The sequence below is a fragment of the Natator depressus genome, chromosome 11 (genome assembly GCF_965152275.1).
Source record: "Natator depressus isolate rNatDep1 chromosome 11, rNatDep2.hap1, whole genome shotgun sequence".
Classification (NCBI taxonomy): Eukaryota; Metazoa; Chordata; order Testudines; family Cheloniidae; genus Natator; species Natator depressus.
The window spans coordinates 57,246,859-57,263,634 of record NC_134244.1 but is presented as its reverse complement, the minus strand read 5'-3'; the positions used below and the strand labels follow the sequence as shown (position 1 = coordinate 57,263,634).

The following is a 16,776-nucleotide window of genomic DNA, read 5'->3' as shown; positions in this document are numbered from 1 at the left end:
GTGTCTCAGTAAGCTAAGGCACTGTGAATTCTTTCTCATTGAATTGTGGGCCTTTCTGGCCACGCGGGGGAATTGTGGGAAGGCATTGGAGGACTAGCGGCACTTGGCTAGAGCTAACCTGCATTCCCAGGTTTTAACCACTGTGTCATCCTACCCTGCCCAGAGCAGATCTAGAAAACATGGGTTAAAATGCCAGCCCCTGATGGTTTCTTCTCTACGTGAACACTCTTGCCATTGGAGTTGCAACAGTGTGACATTTTGTGAAAAAATGCTAATGTAGACAGGTTGCTGGTCAGCTCCATGTGTGAGGAGAGTGACTCATTGCCCCTCCTCCTTCTCAATTCTGGGTGCGTATGAAGGGAGCCGTCCCTGCACGGCCCCAGTGTAGATACGTTCATTGTTCCTGGCCCTGACATGAATGGAGGGAACTATTTGTACCCAGCATCACCTCCCCCAAGTAGATGTTAGAGAGAAACCTGGCCCTATACCTGGAAGTCTTTTGTGATAACTCACTTAGACCAAGCAGCCTTAAGGGGTGTACGTTGGGGGGACGGGGGCAAAGATATGTTAACCAAGCTTTTACAACACTCAGCTAAGCTTCAGGCTTGGTTTACGTTTTGGGTGAAGTTCTTATTTTACCTAAACTAACTCACTCCTTTCAAAGGGTAAACATAAACCAAGCTACTCTAACATTCCCTGGACAAATAGAAAGTGTTTGTAAAAATATGAAAGCTTGGCGTGAGAGGCAGGACAGATACCCTGAGCAGTGCTTCACAGTACTCTCACTGATATTGTAGCATCCTGGCACAAACCAACTTTTGAACTAAGCGAGTGATCTTGATAGCAATAGGAATTGTGCTTGAGGATTGTGGGTGCCAGAATTAGACACTGGGTATGGACTCTGTGGGACCTCCTTTTTCAAACTTGATTCTGTTTATAGGTTGTAAGGCCAAAAGGGAGCACTCTGATAATCTAGTCTGATTTCCTGCATACCCCACACCATAGAATTTGTCCCCATTATTCTTGAAGGGGAGACCATTATTTTTCTTACAATGTAAGTGAACACTATCAAACCCCAGTACATACTGTTAATAAAGAGGGTGAGTGAACCCCTTCAGATTAAATCAAAACGCAACTGAATCTTCCCCCCTAAACCAAGCACAATATATCTCTGAGGATCCAAAATGTTCAGCTTACAGCCATTATGCCTCAGACCTCCAGAGAAAGGAGGAAAGTAGCAGCATCTGGGTGTATTTGTGCACCCATGGGCCTGCCATAAAAGTGTCATAATTGGTGTCTCTTATCTTCATTATGGAAGAAGCTTGAGTTTTGGAAGAATAAGAAGTATTTAGACCTCCAAATGCTGTTATAGGACAAAGAAAGAATTGGGTATGAAATGGTACAAATCCTGGGACAAGAAGGCAGGATTAGTCATCCAGAAAAAGGAGCAATGGAGGAGATGGAAGAGGTTCCAAGTAAGACTCTTGACAGAAGCAGAATGCATAGAAAAGTTTACATTCTATCAGAGGAAAGCAAGCTTCTTCAACCCTCCTACAGAACTGGACAGATTTAATCCAGTGTTGACACTATATACAAGAAACACAAAATCCAAAACAAATGAGCTTGTTTTCAGTTGAATTGAAATATCAACTTGTTCCTTCTCCTGGCTATTAATGAACATCTGCATCTGGAAACACTCAGAAGATATAGAGCTTTTATTTTAGAACAACTTTGTATTTTCCTGTTATGAAGACACAATGTAAACTGTGATAGAAAATTATCCACAGCAGTAAAGGTGAGAACATCCCCCATCACAGCCTATTCACTGAAATGAAGTGGCTCCCCCTTCTCTGCTGCAGCAAACACAAATGTCTCATCTTTCCTCTCCAGGCCCTTCACGGCCCATCCTCGCCCCGCCTTTCATCTCTGATATGCTACCCAGGTGTCGACCCCTGCATCCGCTGTGCCAGTGGCACCAGTCTCCAGAGTCTGTTTGTTAAATGTTCAAACAAGCACTTTCGTGCATTCTCCCAGGTGGTCCCTCAAATGTGGAAGCAGTCCCTGGTAACAACCACAAAGCCACCACATTGTCCTTCAAATCCCTCCTTAAAACTCTCTCCCCTCTGCTGTCATGCTCACCAAAAACAAATAAACAGAAAACAACAAGAACCCGTCAACAATGGCTGAACAGGTGGTGAGCTCTGAACATTGCTTTTCATGCTGACTAGTGTTGTCTCATTGTTTCTCTGTGATCCCTCCCATCTGTCTGTTCCATTCTGTTGTCTTGTGTCATATACTTAAATTGTAAGCTCCTTGGGGCAGGGACTGTCTTTGTTATGGGTTTGTACAGCACCTAGCAAAATGGGGCTCTAGTCTATGATTGGGCCTGCTAGATACTACCTCAATACAAATCATAAATAACTTCCCAACCTAATTCCTGCCATCTTCATGCTAACATTATTAAACACAGGACATTTTTTCCTTGTTTTCTCAAACCAAGAAATTAAGTGCATTGAGGCAACACTAGGTCTATACAGTTGAAACCACAGGAAGTCAGAAAATGCACCAGTGAAGGTTTTCAAGAGCAACATTAATGTCATGACATTGCACATATGCAGCATATTCTATTCCTGTTTCAGACTCCAACGAGAGACTGCTGACTTCGAATTAATTTGCAAACTGGATACAATTAACTTAGGCTTGAATAAAGATTGGGAGTGGATGTGTCATTACACAAAGTAAAACTATTTCCCCATGTTTATTCTCTCCTCTCCCCCTTCCCCCCCCCCAACTGTTCCTCACACATTCTTGTCAACTGCTAGAACTGGCCCACCTTGCTTATCACTACAAAAGGTCCTCCCCCTGCTCTCCTGCTGGTAATAGCTCACCTCACCTGATCACTTTTGTTAGTGTGTATGGTAACACCCATTGTTTCATGTTCTCTGTGTATATAAATCTCCCCACTGTATTTTCCACTGCATGCATCCGATGAAGTGAGCTGTAGCTCACAAAAGCTTATACTCAAATAAATTTGTTAGTCTCTAAAGTGCCATAAGTACTCCTTTAGTTCTGATTTAATAAGTCACGTCAGTCTTTTTTTTTTTTCTTTTTTCTTTTTTTTTTAAATTTGTTTAAAAGCTCAGCTAAGAACTTGACAATTGTCATAATGATGAACACCTTGGCCACTTGCAAATTAATGCTCACAGCTAAGCTAGAACTCAGATAAAGCCCAGGCCCCCACTAGCTTACTTAAAAGAAAGCCTTAGGGGCTTTGGTACACAGTGAAGTTGTTCTGAGTCCATCCAGTAGAGGACAGTGTTGCAGACACACAAGCCATTTCAGTTCTCTGAGATTTTATTGCCTTGACAAGCTGTAGCAGTGATGCCAATGTGCAAGAAAAAGACAGACCCCTCTGGTATTGGTCAGAGGCAGGAACAACCTGCCTGTGGTAGGATTACATACGGTGCTTGGGGTCTCATCCCTTGTGTCCATTTGTCAGCACTGTCCATTCCTCATTCGGTGGCAGATTGTCACGTAGGGCGATGCCATCTCTCCTTTTTTGCTGGATTTAGGCAGTTTTTTCCTCATCACAGTTGGATGAGAAGCCATTTATAATTCCTGAGCATCTGAGGAAATGTCTTTCTCAGACAGTCTTGTATTTTACACAGCAGTGTATTATTATTTATTTGCATTGCAGTTGTGCTCAGGAGCCCTAGACCTGAATCAGGGCCCCGTTGTGCCAGCTACTGTACAGACAGAGCGGAAATCTTTTAGCCTCTGTATTAAATTACAGTTTACAAGGTGGAACTGATGTGCTTTGAAGGAAGTGCCTTGTAGTCCCCATTAGCAGGGTGTTGGCTGTGACACTCCATATCTAGGGTGAAAGGGTATAAAGTATTGGGAAATGAGGATCCCTGAATTCTGAAGGAAATTTGCACTTCCCAGCTCTCTTTCTCAAGCTAAAAATGAAACTGTATGATTCAAGTGAACCATTTCAGTAAACTGTACTGAATACGTTGGAAGGAGGTTGTAATATTACTTTTCCCAAGTCTCTGGTTCTCGAATTGTGAGATGGGATGAAAAAAGAGATTTTTACTTCGTCAACTGTCAAGCTAGTTACAGTCAAAAGCATAGAGCAGGTATTCAGCAAAATACAGTTATACTGAACATCTTCCAAAGAGTTTGCTCTGGTAGACTCGCCGAGACTTTCTTTGGCTTTGTTCATAACAGAATAACAACAAGAAAAAGGAACTAGAATTAGTCCTTGCTACTTCCAGCCTTAAAATTGCGTTGACAATTTGAAAGCTCTTCGTTTTCACAGATCTGAAAATGGGTTGTAAATTAATAAAACCTCACTTTTTTTCAAATGAATCCAAACACGGTTTTTTTTTCTTGTCCTGCACAGCATATCAACCATGTTCCATATCAGTTCAGCTGCACCCCACTGCTAACACCCGTTGTTAGTAACAGATCATTTTCCCAGTCTAGGCAAGTCCCTAGAGTGTTAGGACTATTTAATATGCTCTGTCCATGCAAACAGCTTCCATGACCCCCATTGGACGCTTGGATTGTCTTTGCGTGCATCCACCTACTACATCACTGCAGTTGAAACTCAGCTTGTTGTTCTGGCTCATTGGAGGGTGGTCAGGTGTCTGGTTTTTGACTGGAAAGTCTGATTGAAAAGGGGACCTGGCAGTGTCCAGTCAGATCTACTGACTGGACACCCAAAGTCCGATTACTGCAGACGGGGGAGGCAGGAGGCACTGGGTCATCCCCTGCGCCAACCCCTGCTCCGCTGGGTCCACCTCCTGCCCACGTTAGGCAGCTGCAGCTCCCAGCCCTGGCTCCACAGGAGAGTCCCTCCCGACCCAGCCTGGATCGGGGGCGGGGAGAAGGGAAGAGCAGCGAGCAACGAGGGGAGGAGGGAAGAGAAGTAAATGGGGGCGGGGCCTTGGGGAAGAGATGAGATGGGGCATCGGGGGAAGAGGCGGGGCAGGGGAGGTTCCAGCACTCTGCTGGAGTGTCCAGTTTTTAAACATTACAAAGCTGGCAACCCTAGGCTCATGTCAAGCCTGTAGCATATCACAGTAGGAAGTTGGGCCTAGATCCTCAAAGGTATTTAGCCATCGAAGGTGCCTAAATCCCTTTGAGGATCTGGGCCTTACTGTTTGAAGGCCTGATCCTCAGTGCAGGGCGATAGACTAAATGAGCCCTTGAGGTCCCTATTAGCCCTACCTTTCTATGAAAGACTCTCATTGACTCCCATAGGCTTGAACCAGACCCTGAATGTGTTTCACTCCCTGGACTTAGGTGTCTACTGTGTGTGCACATGTTCCAAGGCTTCCAACTTTGCCCAGCACATGCATTCCAGATAACTGAGGTGCTTGATGCTTTTATTTAAAAAATATGGCTCCCTGTGACTCGTCCCAGAAGTGTACATTACATCAAAGTTCAGAAGATTTCATAACCAATTAATTCAGCTTCAATCTTTTGTGTACGTTTCTAGGTTATCTTCTTTATTTTAGGAACTCCTTTACGCATTCCGTGGAAAGATGTAAAACAACGTCCGTGACAATGAGATGAAGATACTGTGCCCTTTCAGAAAAATCCTCTTCTTGTCTGTTTAAAAATTAGGCTACAGGTTTTCAGAGGAAAAAAAATGTGATGGGTGCAGCATATTTTGGTGTCGGCAAAATACAGTCCAGATTTTGACGTTTAACAAAAAAAAAAAGTCTGGCAAATTATAAATTAGGATAATAATTCATAGAAGTAATAAAATATCCAGCTTTTATTGCACCATTGAGAAGGGTATTAAAAAGCATCTGGGAACTTGAGGTTTGGAAAGATGGGCCTTGAAAGACTTGGTGGGTTCAATATTAATGTAGAAAATATGGCATCTGAAAATGACGGAAATCAGCAAACAGGGCTCGATGTGGTAAAGTACCAAGCCCTGCTGTGGGGTGCTGAGTGCCTTCCCCACCACTGATTCCCAGGGAACCTGAGGGTGCTCAGCAAAACTGGGGAGTAATTTGTGCCAGGCAGGATCGAGCCATAAAGAATATCCTGTGAACACTCCAAATGTCTGCTGAGCAAACTGGCAGGAACCAAAGTTACTCCAATCACACACTGGGTGAAACTCACCCCAGTGCAGAGGGCCTCACTTTGGCCCTCCGCCCCTGCCCAGGGGTCCAGTGAGGTGAGCGGGCAGGCGAGAGTGCCTCCTCATACGGAACTCATTTCCACGCCAACCTCTGTGGGCACTATATGTGGAAGGTTACTATGGGAGCCAGGCCTGAAGTGGGGGCGGGGCAAGGATTTACATTTACGTAGATCAGTGGCCCAAGCACCCTGCAACGGTTGTATTTTTCAGTCTGGTATTTGTTTAGATTTGAATAACTGAGGTCTTGTGGGAGCTAGTGTCCTCCTTTGTCATCGTAGTCTTGTGTGTGCTGGGGAAACGAACTCTTATTAGTGATCAGAACCGCTGGAGCCGCATGCCTTGTGTGCTGCTGTTTGCCACAGCAATCACAGACCCGCTGCTTGTGGGTTGGCTTTGGAATCTCTGTGAATTCAGAGTCAGGTTAGCAAATAGCTTTATCTCCTAAAGTCATGTTAAGTCCCCTCCTCGCTTTTGCTGTGGCCTCTCTGGCGTGTTAAGATCTTGCATTTGGAATTAGGGTGACCAGATGTCCCAATATTTGGAGCTTTTGTTTATATGGGCTCCTATTACCTGCCACCCACTGTCCTGATTTTTCACACTTGCTGTCTGATCACCCTATTTGGAGTAGATCATGTTGGCTTCCATCATTGTCACTGAATGACTGGATCACTGAAGCTATGGTGTGTACCAAGCAAGGTATTAGGGAGCATCCATTTGTTCTTACAGCAGTGATTTGGGGTTAATTTATACAATTATTTTCAAATACATTTTCCTTCCCAAAAGATTGCTTATCACAAAAAGTCTTCTGTTGATGTTTGCTCCCTAAGACCTCTAGTTACAGTGGCAATAAACCTCAAAAGGTGCACAGGGGTGGTGGATATCCAGGATTTACCATCAGCCAGATCATCACTGGATAGCAAAGCACATGTCAAAGGTCAGCACCATAAAGGGGGTGGCAATATGGGCACAAGGTGCAGGAAAAGCGTTTTAGGAAGTCTAGACCTAGTGGATTTTATGGCTTTTGTCCATTCCTGTCACCTAATGTGGTTGGAAGGGATTCGCTTATTGCATTTCCTAAGACAGAATAAATACTCCTTGGCTTTCTGGCAGTCATTTTTGACAAAGGATTCAAGAAGCTGCAGCTGTGTATGCGTCTGTCTCCCCTCCCCCACTTTATTACAATGCATGTTGTTCTGAAATACTCAGTTCAGCTATAAACAATCTACTCGATCAACAACATGCTTTTGCACTTTTTGAAATGGTGCTTTGAGGCAGATAAATGAAAATAAGTATGGCAGCCTGCCCGTAAAAATTCTGCAAACTGTATCATCACAGGGGCACTGACTAAGACAGCACATTATTTTATTTACTGCAGAATTCTGAAAATCCATTTCTGCCCATACAATAGCTGTTTGTTTTCTCTTTGTTTGATGTTTGTGCTAATCGTAGCTGACACTTTTAGCTAGAAATGGTTCACAAGCTGTTCAGCTCAGTGTTAAAAGAGCCACATCATCTAGCACTTCTTTCTGGTTTTAGAAGTCTAGTGTCCCCTTCAATGCCATGTGCTATCAAGACAATAGGAAGCTAATTTGCTGATGTCTCTGACACAGGGAAAGTGCTATTGTGTCCTAAAAGTAACATGCTGGTGCTATAGATTAAAGGTAAAGTGAACATGTCAGTCACAATATGTGAGGAAGTACATGACCTGAATGTTTTGTATCCTGGGAGAAATTGATTTACCTTGTTTCTAATAGAGTTATTTTTTCTAGGCACTGACATCAAGGCCTTTCACGTATTTAAGTTAGTTGTCTGAATTGCATTATGCCACTCATGCTAACTAGAAAACCCAAAGTAAACAAATGAGAAGTCATTTCTGCTATGGCACGTTGAACTCAACTTGGTCCTGCTGGTTTCTAAAAACCTCAGTGTCTGCTTTGATTATGCTCAAATCCACCTCCCCAAATCCTATCCTCGCAGGAATCAGTGCTCTGACATCACTCACCAGAGCTGGCTGAAAAATGTATTTTATGAAAATTGTCTCAATACTTTTTGGGGCTGTCGAGATTAAAAAATTAATCGTGCTGTTAATAATAGAATAGCATTTATTTAAATATTTTTGGATGTTTTCTACATTTTCAAATATTGATTTCAATTACAACACAGAATACGTGTGCAGTGCTCACTTTATATTGTTTATTACAAATATTTGCACCGTAAAAAACAAAAGAAATAGTATTTTTCCATTCACCTAATACAAGTACTGTAGTGAAATCTCTTTATCATGAAAGTTGAACTTACAAATGTAGAATTATGTACAAAAAAACCCCCTGCATTCAAAAATAAAACAGTGTGAAACTTTAGAGCCTACAAGTCCACTCAGTCCTACTTCAGCCAATTGCTCAGACAAACAAGTTTGGTTGCAGTTTTCAGGAGATAATGCTTCCCGCTTTTTTTTCCAATGTCACCTGAAAGTGAGGCCATGCAAACGCCTGTTACGGTTGTAGCTGGCGTCGCAAGATATTTAGGTGCCAGATGCGCTAAAGATTCATATGTCCCTTCATGCTTCAACCACCCTGATGATGGATTCTGCTTGATAACGATCCAAAGCAGAGCAGACCGATGTGTGTTCATTTTCATCATCAGAGTCAGATGCCACCAGCAGAAGATTGATTTTCTTTATTGATGGTTCGGGTTCTGTAGTTTCCACATCTGAGTGTTGCTCTTTTAAGACTTCTGAAAGCATGCTCCACACCTCGTCACACTCAGATTTTGGACGGAACTTCAGATTCTTAAACCTTGGGTCGAGTGCTGTAGCTATTTTTAGAAATCTCACATTGGTGCCTTCTTTGCATTTTGTCAAATCTGCTGTGAAAGTGTTTTTAAAACGAACTTGTGCTGGGTCATCGTCCAAGACTGCTATAACATGAAATATATGCAGAATGCAGGTAAACAGAACAGGAGACATACAATTCTTTCCCCCCCCCCCACCCCAGGAGTTCAGTCACAAATTTAATTAATGCATTATTTTTTTAACAAGCATCATCAGCATGGAAGTATGTCCTCTGGAATGGCGGCTGCAGCATGAAGGGGCATATGAATGTTTCGCATATCTAGCATGTAAATACCTTGCAACGCCAGCTACAAAGTGCCATGCAAACGCCTGTTCTCACTTTCAGGTGACGTTGTAATTAAGAAGCAGGCAGCAGTATCTCCCATAAATGTAAACAAACTTGTGTTGTCTTAGTGATTGGCTGAACAAAAAGTAGGACTGAGTGGACTTGTAGGCTCTAAAGTTTTACATTGTTTTGTTTTTGAGTGCAGTTATGTAACAAAAAATCTACGTTTGTAAGTTACACTTTCACGATAAAGAGATTGCATTTCAGTACTTGTATGAGGTGAATTGAAAAATACCATTTCTTTTGTTTATCATTTTTACATTGCAAATATTTGTAGTCAAAAATAATAATATAAAGTGAGCACCGTACATTTTGTATTCTGTGCTGTAGTAGAAATCAATATTTGAAAATGTAGAAAAACATCCAAAATATTTAATACATTTCAATTGGTATGGTTTAACAGTGGGATTAATTGTGATAAATGTTTTTAATCGTGATTAATTTTTTTGAGTTAATCGCGTGAGTTAACTGCAATTAATCGACAGCCCTAATACTTTTCATTCCAGTGATTTTCAAATGAATGATATTTTGTTCACAAATGTTCTGTTTGGAAAGTTTTCTTTTTCATTTTTATTTTTATTGTTTTGTTCACTTTTTTTAAAACTCTTTTTCCCTTTTAACCCACTTCCTACTTCTCTACTCCTTTTTTCTTTTTCCATTTTGCCACCAGAAAAAGGCAAATAGGAGAGGGAAGAAGGAAACCCCAAAATAGAAAGAACCAAAACAACAAAAAAAATCAAATTGTTTTCATTTTCCAGTTTTATTATAAAACAATTTTTTGATAAAAATTTCTGATGTTAAAAAATATCATTTTTCAACAATATAAATTCATTTTCAAATTTACGACTCGCTCTATTTACCGATCTACCTACCTACATTTTAAGAATTCCCCATTCTCCTTTAAGTAGGAGGCATCTCTCCCATAGCAGGGCTGAGTGTGCAGAATTTCCTTCCAAGTGCACGTCTGTCTCAGCCCATCCCTTCCCACAGTCCAGGAACTTGTTCGTGCCGGTGGCATGGCTGTTACTTTTTGCTCCCTTCCCCCTTTGCAGAACTTTTCCCCATTTTCCTCCTTGCAAATAATACTCCTTCTATTTATTTATCTGGTTTTTAGTTTAGAGGGTGGTGGTGTTTTTTTTTTTTAAGCACAACATCATTGTAATGGTGTATATATTTATTATGAATCACAGCAAAATATCCCATTTGCTGAAGGGGTTGCACTTCGTTAATAAAATAAGTCTTACTGTTGTTCTCACACGCGGAGAGCAAGACTAATTCATTTTATACTAATGTATTTCTATTTGCTATAATTCTCCCTACAAAAATTAATAGCTTTGCATATTGCAGTGGGTTGGGGATACACTTAGTGTAGAGTGTTAACCCTCAGAGGTTTGTAAATTAGAAAGTTTTAGGCTACTGTGTCTTTCAGATCTCTTTTGACTGAGTTTTCATTCAGAAAATGCACTTGCATATAGCAGCATCCACTATAAAATCATCAGGAGGCGGGCTAATGAAATAAAGCTATGATTTTACATCAAGATACATTTCACAATTATTTTACCTATATGGTTAAAAAAGAAAGAACAACACATTGAATCAGAGAGAACAGAGGTTAAATAGCAGCCGACTATTCAGAAATACAGAAAATTGTAGACGTCACCTTCTGAAAACTGCTACATGTACAAAACATCTTTGAAAGACATGATCCATAGCCCACAGAGAACATCTGTTTGACCCTTTCTGCTCAGGGAGTGAACCCACAGGAGAGATTCTCCAAAGGAGAATCAGAAAGGGAATATGCCTGGAAAAAATTCTGGTGTGGAAAGTGAACATCTCTAGGGAAGCACCAGTGTGCAATTGGCACTTACCAGGCAGAAAAGCAATCCATAGCCTCACCTTGGCAGCAGGATAGGTGGAGGGGGCAGTTATTAGCACAGAAAGGTCTGGTTAAGGTTCATTATTGTCATCATTATATTTGTATTTAGTGTTTGAGGGATTTTTTAATTAGTTGGTTCAGTTGATTTAATTGTATGCTTCTAAGATCTGCCTGCAAATGGATAATGTAGATTTCCATCTGAAAAATGTCCATAAATTAGAACATATGGAACTGCTAAGAGCTTTTAAAGTATATATCCCACCAATCCTGCTGCCAAAATCAGTGTATATAGGACTTTTTATGCATTTGTCTGCTTTAACTTATCTTGATAGCCATTCAGAATAAGGTAAAGCTGGCAATTGCATACAAACATACATGCATCAGAGACAAATATGCTGAGATTCTCAAAGCAGTCTACAGGATTGAGACACACATCTTTCTTTAATTTTAGTGGAAAAGATGTCTAAATCCCCTAGACTGCTCTGTAAATCACCCAGGACTCTTACTAAAGATGGACACTTCCTATTTTTGCAAAACATTTATTCATTTCCACTCTCAGTCAAATGTATGTCAGAAGAGTTAAAAGGTGGGTTCTTGTCTTCTTTAACATATGTTCCTTTTTATAGTTATCATATGAGAACAGGCACAAATGAAGTTTTGAACATTCTGATTTGTATAATATTATTAAACACTGAAAAAGATCCCAAAGCAAACTCCAGTCACGCAAAGCAAAACCCATTACCACTTTAGCTATTCCAGGCTAGTTACAACAGTACAACCTTTGTGTGTAGACAAGACCTTCAACTGAGATGATTACAGGATGCTTACAGTTATAGGATGGTTAGAGTGGTCTGTTGCAGAAATGATTTGAGTCAAATCCTCTTTCTCATCCCTCCCCCTCCCCCAAATATGGATGGATTCAGATCTGGAAAAAAGTGTAAGAACAATATAAAGACAATTCCATAAACTACGGTAACATAATCCCCAATGCATGCACATGTTTACAGGATAATACTGTCCTCCAGAGTGTCCAGGTAGTGGACTAAATTGTCAAAAATATCAGCAGCCACCTTTCCAAGGCCTGATATGGGTCCAAGGAGGCAAAGTCATCCCTTGCAGTACCAGAATTCTCCTTCCTTCCAGAATTCTTCCTTTGTACTTAACACGTACAAAGGAAGAATGTTTCCAATGGAGTCAAAAATTACATGAAAACAGTGTGTTCATGGACCTTTGAGAAATAATGATGAGAAATAATGCGGAACTGAGTTTTCTAAACTTCCTGAACCACAAGGAAGTTTGATCAAGCTTTGGTTCAGTTATTGGACAATGGATGGGTTTGTTCTGTTTGTTTTTTCTCAGTTGAGGGTGGGGTGGGTTATATTATACAAAATGGTTGGCTCATCCATTGTATGAAGGCTATATCAGAATGTAATAGACAAGAAAGCAAAATGACTATATATATAAAATAGTATGTTTGACACTTTATGCAGCATAATAACAGTCTGAAGCCAGCGTGGGGACCACGTCTGGGTGAGCTGAGGGAAGGGTGGGAAAGTTAGGGGTGTCGTTGAAGTCCACAGCATGGGATTTTTTACCTTTTCTATGAAACAGCCCCTCAGACCAGGGGTAGCCATGGATTGGAGGCATTCTTAGTAGCACAACTCCAGCATAGCCATGCTGCCAGAAACTGGATACTGGGGGACAAGAGGTAGTGAAGAGCCATGTGGCCTTCCACAGATCCAAGCAGTCCCTGAGAATCCACTAAGTTTGGGGTGAATCCCACCCCTTCCCTATGCCTCCCAAGATGAAATGCAGGGAAGGGAATCACCATCATCTTTGGGGAGATGTCCTCTCCTATTGCCCCCTCCCATGGGTGGAGCATATGGTCCACCATCCTTGTGTGGGCAAAACTGCCACTGAAGTCAGCTGGAGCTAGGGTGGGATGGGTCCAGAGTTTGCAAATCTCCATGCAGTGAGAGAAGAAAATAGCCCTACATTTTCACTTGAGTACTGCAGAAGTTTCATGCAGGTTTCATCCTCTTAACAAGCCTTATGCTAGCAACTGATTCCCAAAAAGAGAGTACCGTGTGGCTTTGATGAGTTACTCATTAATGCTGTTAACATGTAAAAATGTTAAACATTAAATAAGGGAAAATAAAGTTATGAAACCATAAGGATGTTTATGCAGAATACAAATGAAGAATAGTATCTGAGGACTCTACTGGCTTTTCTAATCCATGCAGGTTCCCTTTGTTGCTCCTTTCACCTTTCTATGCATCAGGATGGAGTCAGTGGCCCCAGCATACAAAGTTCTGCCCTAAAAGCATGGGACTGCAGTGCACTGATTTCTGGGTAGAATCTCTGTGGTGGAATGAGGTTCAGATCTGGGGCTGGGGGAACTATATATTTTAGTTGTGAAAGGCAGCAGCAAGTTCACTTTATGCATCCCCATGCTACAGCAGAAGCTTCTCCCATTTAGCTCCTGGGAAAGTGATCCCATTTAACTCAGCAGTAGTTGTGTGCGCATATCCAAGGGCACTATTGGGCCCAGTATTTACAATTTAATAGTGGTGAATGTCCTATCATTGACTAAATCCTACTTGCCTTACTCAGCTGAGTAATCCTGCTGCTTTGAATGGCTCTCCTCACTGACAGACAAGTAGCATTTGGCCATACATGTTTATCGAACAGTGCAGCTGCTGGTCCCTCCATAGCCATGCTGCTGCAAGTGCTAATGCTCGCCAAGGGGCACGTATTGGATCCTCACATGCCCAGATAAGAATAAGCTGCTCTCTCTCTCTTTCCTTAAAAAAAATGTTAGGGAAGGACAGTGAATGGTACTAGTGACTTTAAGGAAGTGGCACTTGAAGTAGACCTCTTCAAGAAAGCAAAATTAAGAAACCATAAGATCAGCAATCCTTTAGGCTCCAAAGGGAACTGACAGAAACAAACGTAAATGGAGAGTGGGATTTGCCATGCACATTAAATCTGATTGCTGGAAATAAAAAACAGGTGGAGAGATAAGACATGCATGCCTGATGTTGATGGAAAGCATGTTTGTGCCTAATACATTGGAGAAATTGTTCCAGAACAGTTTATCCATGTGAAAATATGACCCCTGTAATATTAGGTCAAAAAGACCTAAAGATGTGCTGAGTAAGTGCTAGTTGTACAAGAAATAGCTGCCTGGGGGTGATGTTAAGTCACAAGAGACAGTTTTCCCAAGATTTCAACAACTGTTAGCACTCAGGTAGGGTGGAGGGAAGTTCCTCCCCATTTTCTATATTCTCTCCATGTTCTCTGGCTGGCCCACCAATGCTATGCAAAATTCCACAGTTTCTTCACCAATCCTAAACTCACTCTAGGGGTTCACTCCATTTCCCAGAGGTTTACAAAGTTCTGGATGGACTGTGGGTCCTATTTTGGGTCACCTTCTCCTATGGTCTCTTTCTTCACAACAAGCCTCTTGTCTTTTGCTATAGGCTGAACGCAGAAAGGGGAGACCTTTTGGACTGCAACCCTTTCTTCGGGGAATAATCTCTTTGCAGGAAGGAGGGGAAGGATCAGACCTCCCCGTCATCAGTCTTGTGGCAAAAAAAGTCCATTCCAAGGAAAGTATCTCCAGGGGAGTGAACAGCATGGAGCTTTCTGGGGTGTATCAGGCTCCAGAAGAAGGCAAGTAGCTATAGCAACAGCAGTTGTTCTCCATACAGCCTTTTGAAGGGGGGAGAGAGGATGGGTGGGCAGGCAGGCAGCCCACCCCCAAATCATTTCCAGTGGGCTTATCTTACTGGGCCTCCTCAAAGATTTAAAGTAAAAGGAGCAAGCAAGCCAGGTAATCCCATGGCCATACAAAGAGCTGGATGTAGGGAAAGCAATAGCCAGCTGCTCTCCCAAATAAATTAGAAATGAGGCAGGAGTTAGACCACTGCCATCTCCCCAGCAAGCAAACAGGACATAAGAGGAGAGGGCTCTAACCTGTAGGGAGGTCAGGAAGTGCTGAGGGATTGGCAGGTGAATTTCAGGTTTTGAGCCTGTCTAGGAGCTCCATGGATACCCATATCTAGCTTCCCCTGATGCCAGTGGGAACTGCAAGCAATTACAGTGGGGCAATATCCCCAGAGTGTGGCACAAACCTGTAGAGCGGGGGGGGGGGGACAATTAACTAGCAAAAAGTTAATTAAAACTCTTCTGATTGTGAAGTGGAATTAAATACTTTAAAAAATGCAGTGTGACACCATGCTGCACTGCAGCTGAATTAATCATGAATGAGGATAGTAATTTTTAATTTTTGTGCGCATGAGAAAAACAACTCGACAGATTTGACAATTAGAGCAGGGTAACAGCATTGCATGGCACAATGAGAAGTAGTTTTTCCCAGTGGCTTTTGTGAGGGAGCTAAACAGATGTGCTCAAATATTTACAAGTGCACAATATTCACATGCTCTTCCAATGCTGACCCTGCTGATTCGCAAAAGTCTGCTTCAATCTGGAGACCAGCTACTGTGGTGACACAGGATATTTATCACAAGGTAACACAGCAACATTACCACAAGTTTCCATTGTTCCCAGTGAATTGCGCTGCATATTTACCACTGAGCATATTGAAAATGTTGCGGCAAATTAACAAATTGCCCTGCAAATCCCCAGACAAACCCCGACATATTTTGAACTAAATTATACCTTATATGGAAATTAGCGATGAACCTCAGAGGCAAAATTTGGATATGGATTTCAAGCTCCCATTTCCTGTGGTGGTTTCTGGATCTACGGTTTTGGTTCAGGCCTATCTGTAATAGAAACATTTGAACATGGCACTCATTGAGACTCAATTTAGTACATGCCTTCTGACAGGATTCACATTGCATCTGACCTCAGCTGACTTGGCTCCAAGTGGGGGGAGTCATTAATACTAACAACTGCTCAGAGTGGGGGAGGTGGCATCAGAGAATGAAGAGAATGGAGGGGGGGAAAGGGGAAAGTGATCTGAAAGGTAACAATAAAAGGGGAAGAGAAAAGAGGAGAGGGAACCTGCTTTTTTGTGCTCCTCTTTTCTCCCTTCACTTTTCTTATCTTTCACCTTCCCAATTTCTTTCTTCCCTCCCTTTTCTCTTGTCCTTCTATCCTTTCTCTTCAGAAGCTGTGGACTCTCTCCTTTCCAAAAGACTCAGCACCCTTCTTCCAGTAGTATGTATATAGCCCCACAGGAGTGCCCATAATTTTATAAGCTATTTTATAGGTTAAAAAAAACAAAAAAACCCACCTTCCTACCTTGAGGAGCTCATAATCTAAAGTTGGCCCAGTGACTAACCCAGTTGTCATGGTTACTGGGGGAGCTGTGCCTGAAACTCCTTGTTGTCCGTCTCAGGTGTACCCCTTTGGGGACAGGTTTCACTATCTTCCCCCTCTCTGTGTGGAACACACAGGCCTAGCACGCTTACGCTGGATCTCTTGGCTGCAGCTCCCCTATTTACCAAGCATGTTAACCCAACAGGCTCAACTGGGTTCAGCATCTCTAAGCACTTTACCTCTAAGTCTGTGCCAGCATCTGATTAAAGTGACAA

General features: G+C 42.0%; 1 long non-coding RNA gene across 1 annotated transcript in view; it reads left to right on the top strand.

Annotated features, from left to right (window-relative positions):
• LOC141995622 (uncharacterized) overlaps positions 1-14,792 on the top strand; it is a 44,176-nt gene extending 29,384 nt beyond the window's left edge. Inside the window, exon 3 of the long non-coding RNA XR_012641376.1 lies at positions 14,695-14,792. This is a non-coding gene — a long non-coding RNA (uncharacterized LOC141995622). The remainder of the gene's footprint in view (positions 1-14,694) is intronic.
• The last annotated feature ends 1,984 nt before the right edge of the window (positions 14,793-16,776 follow it).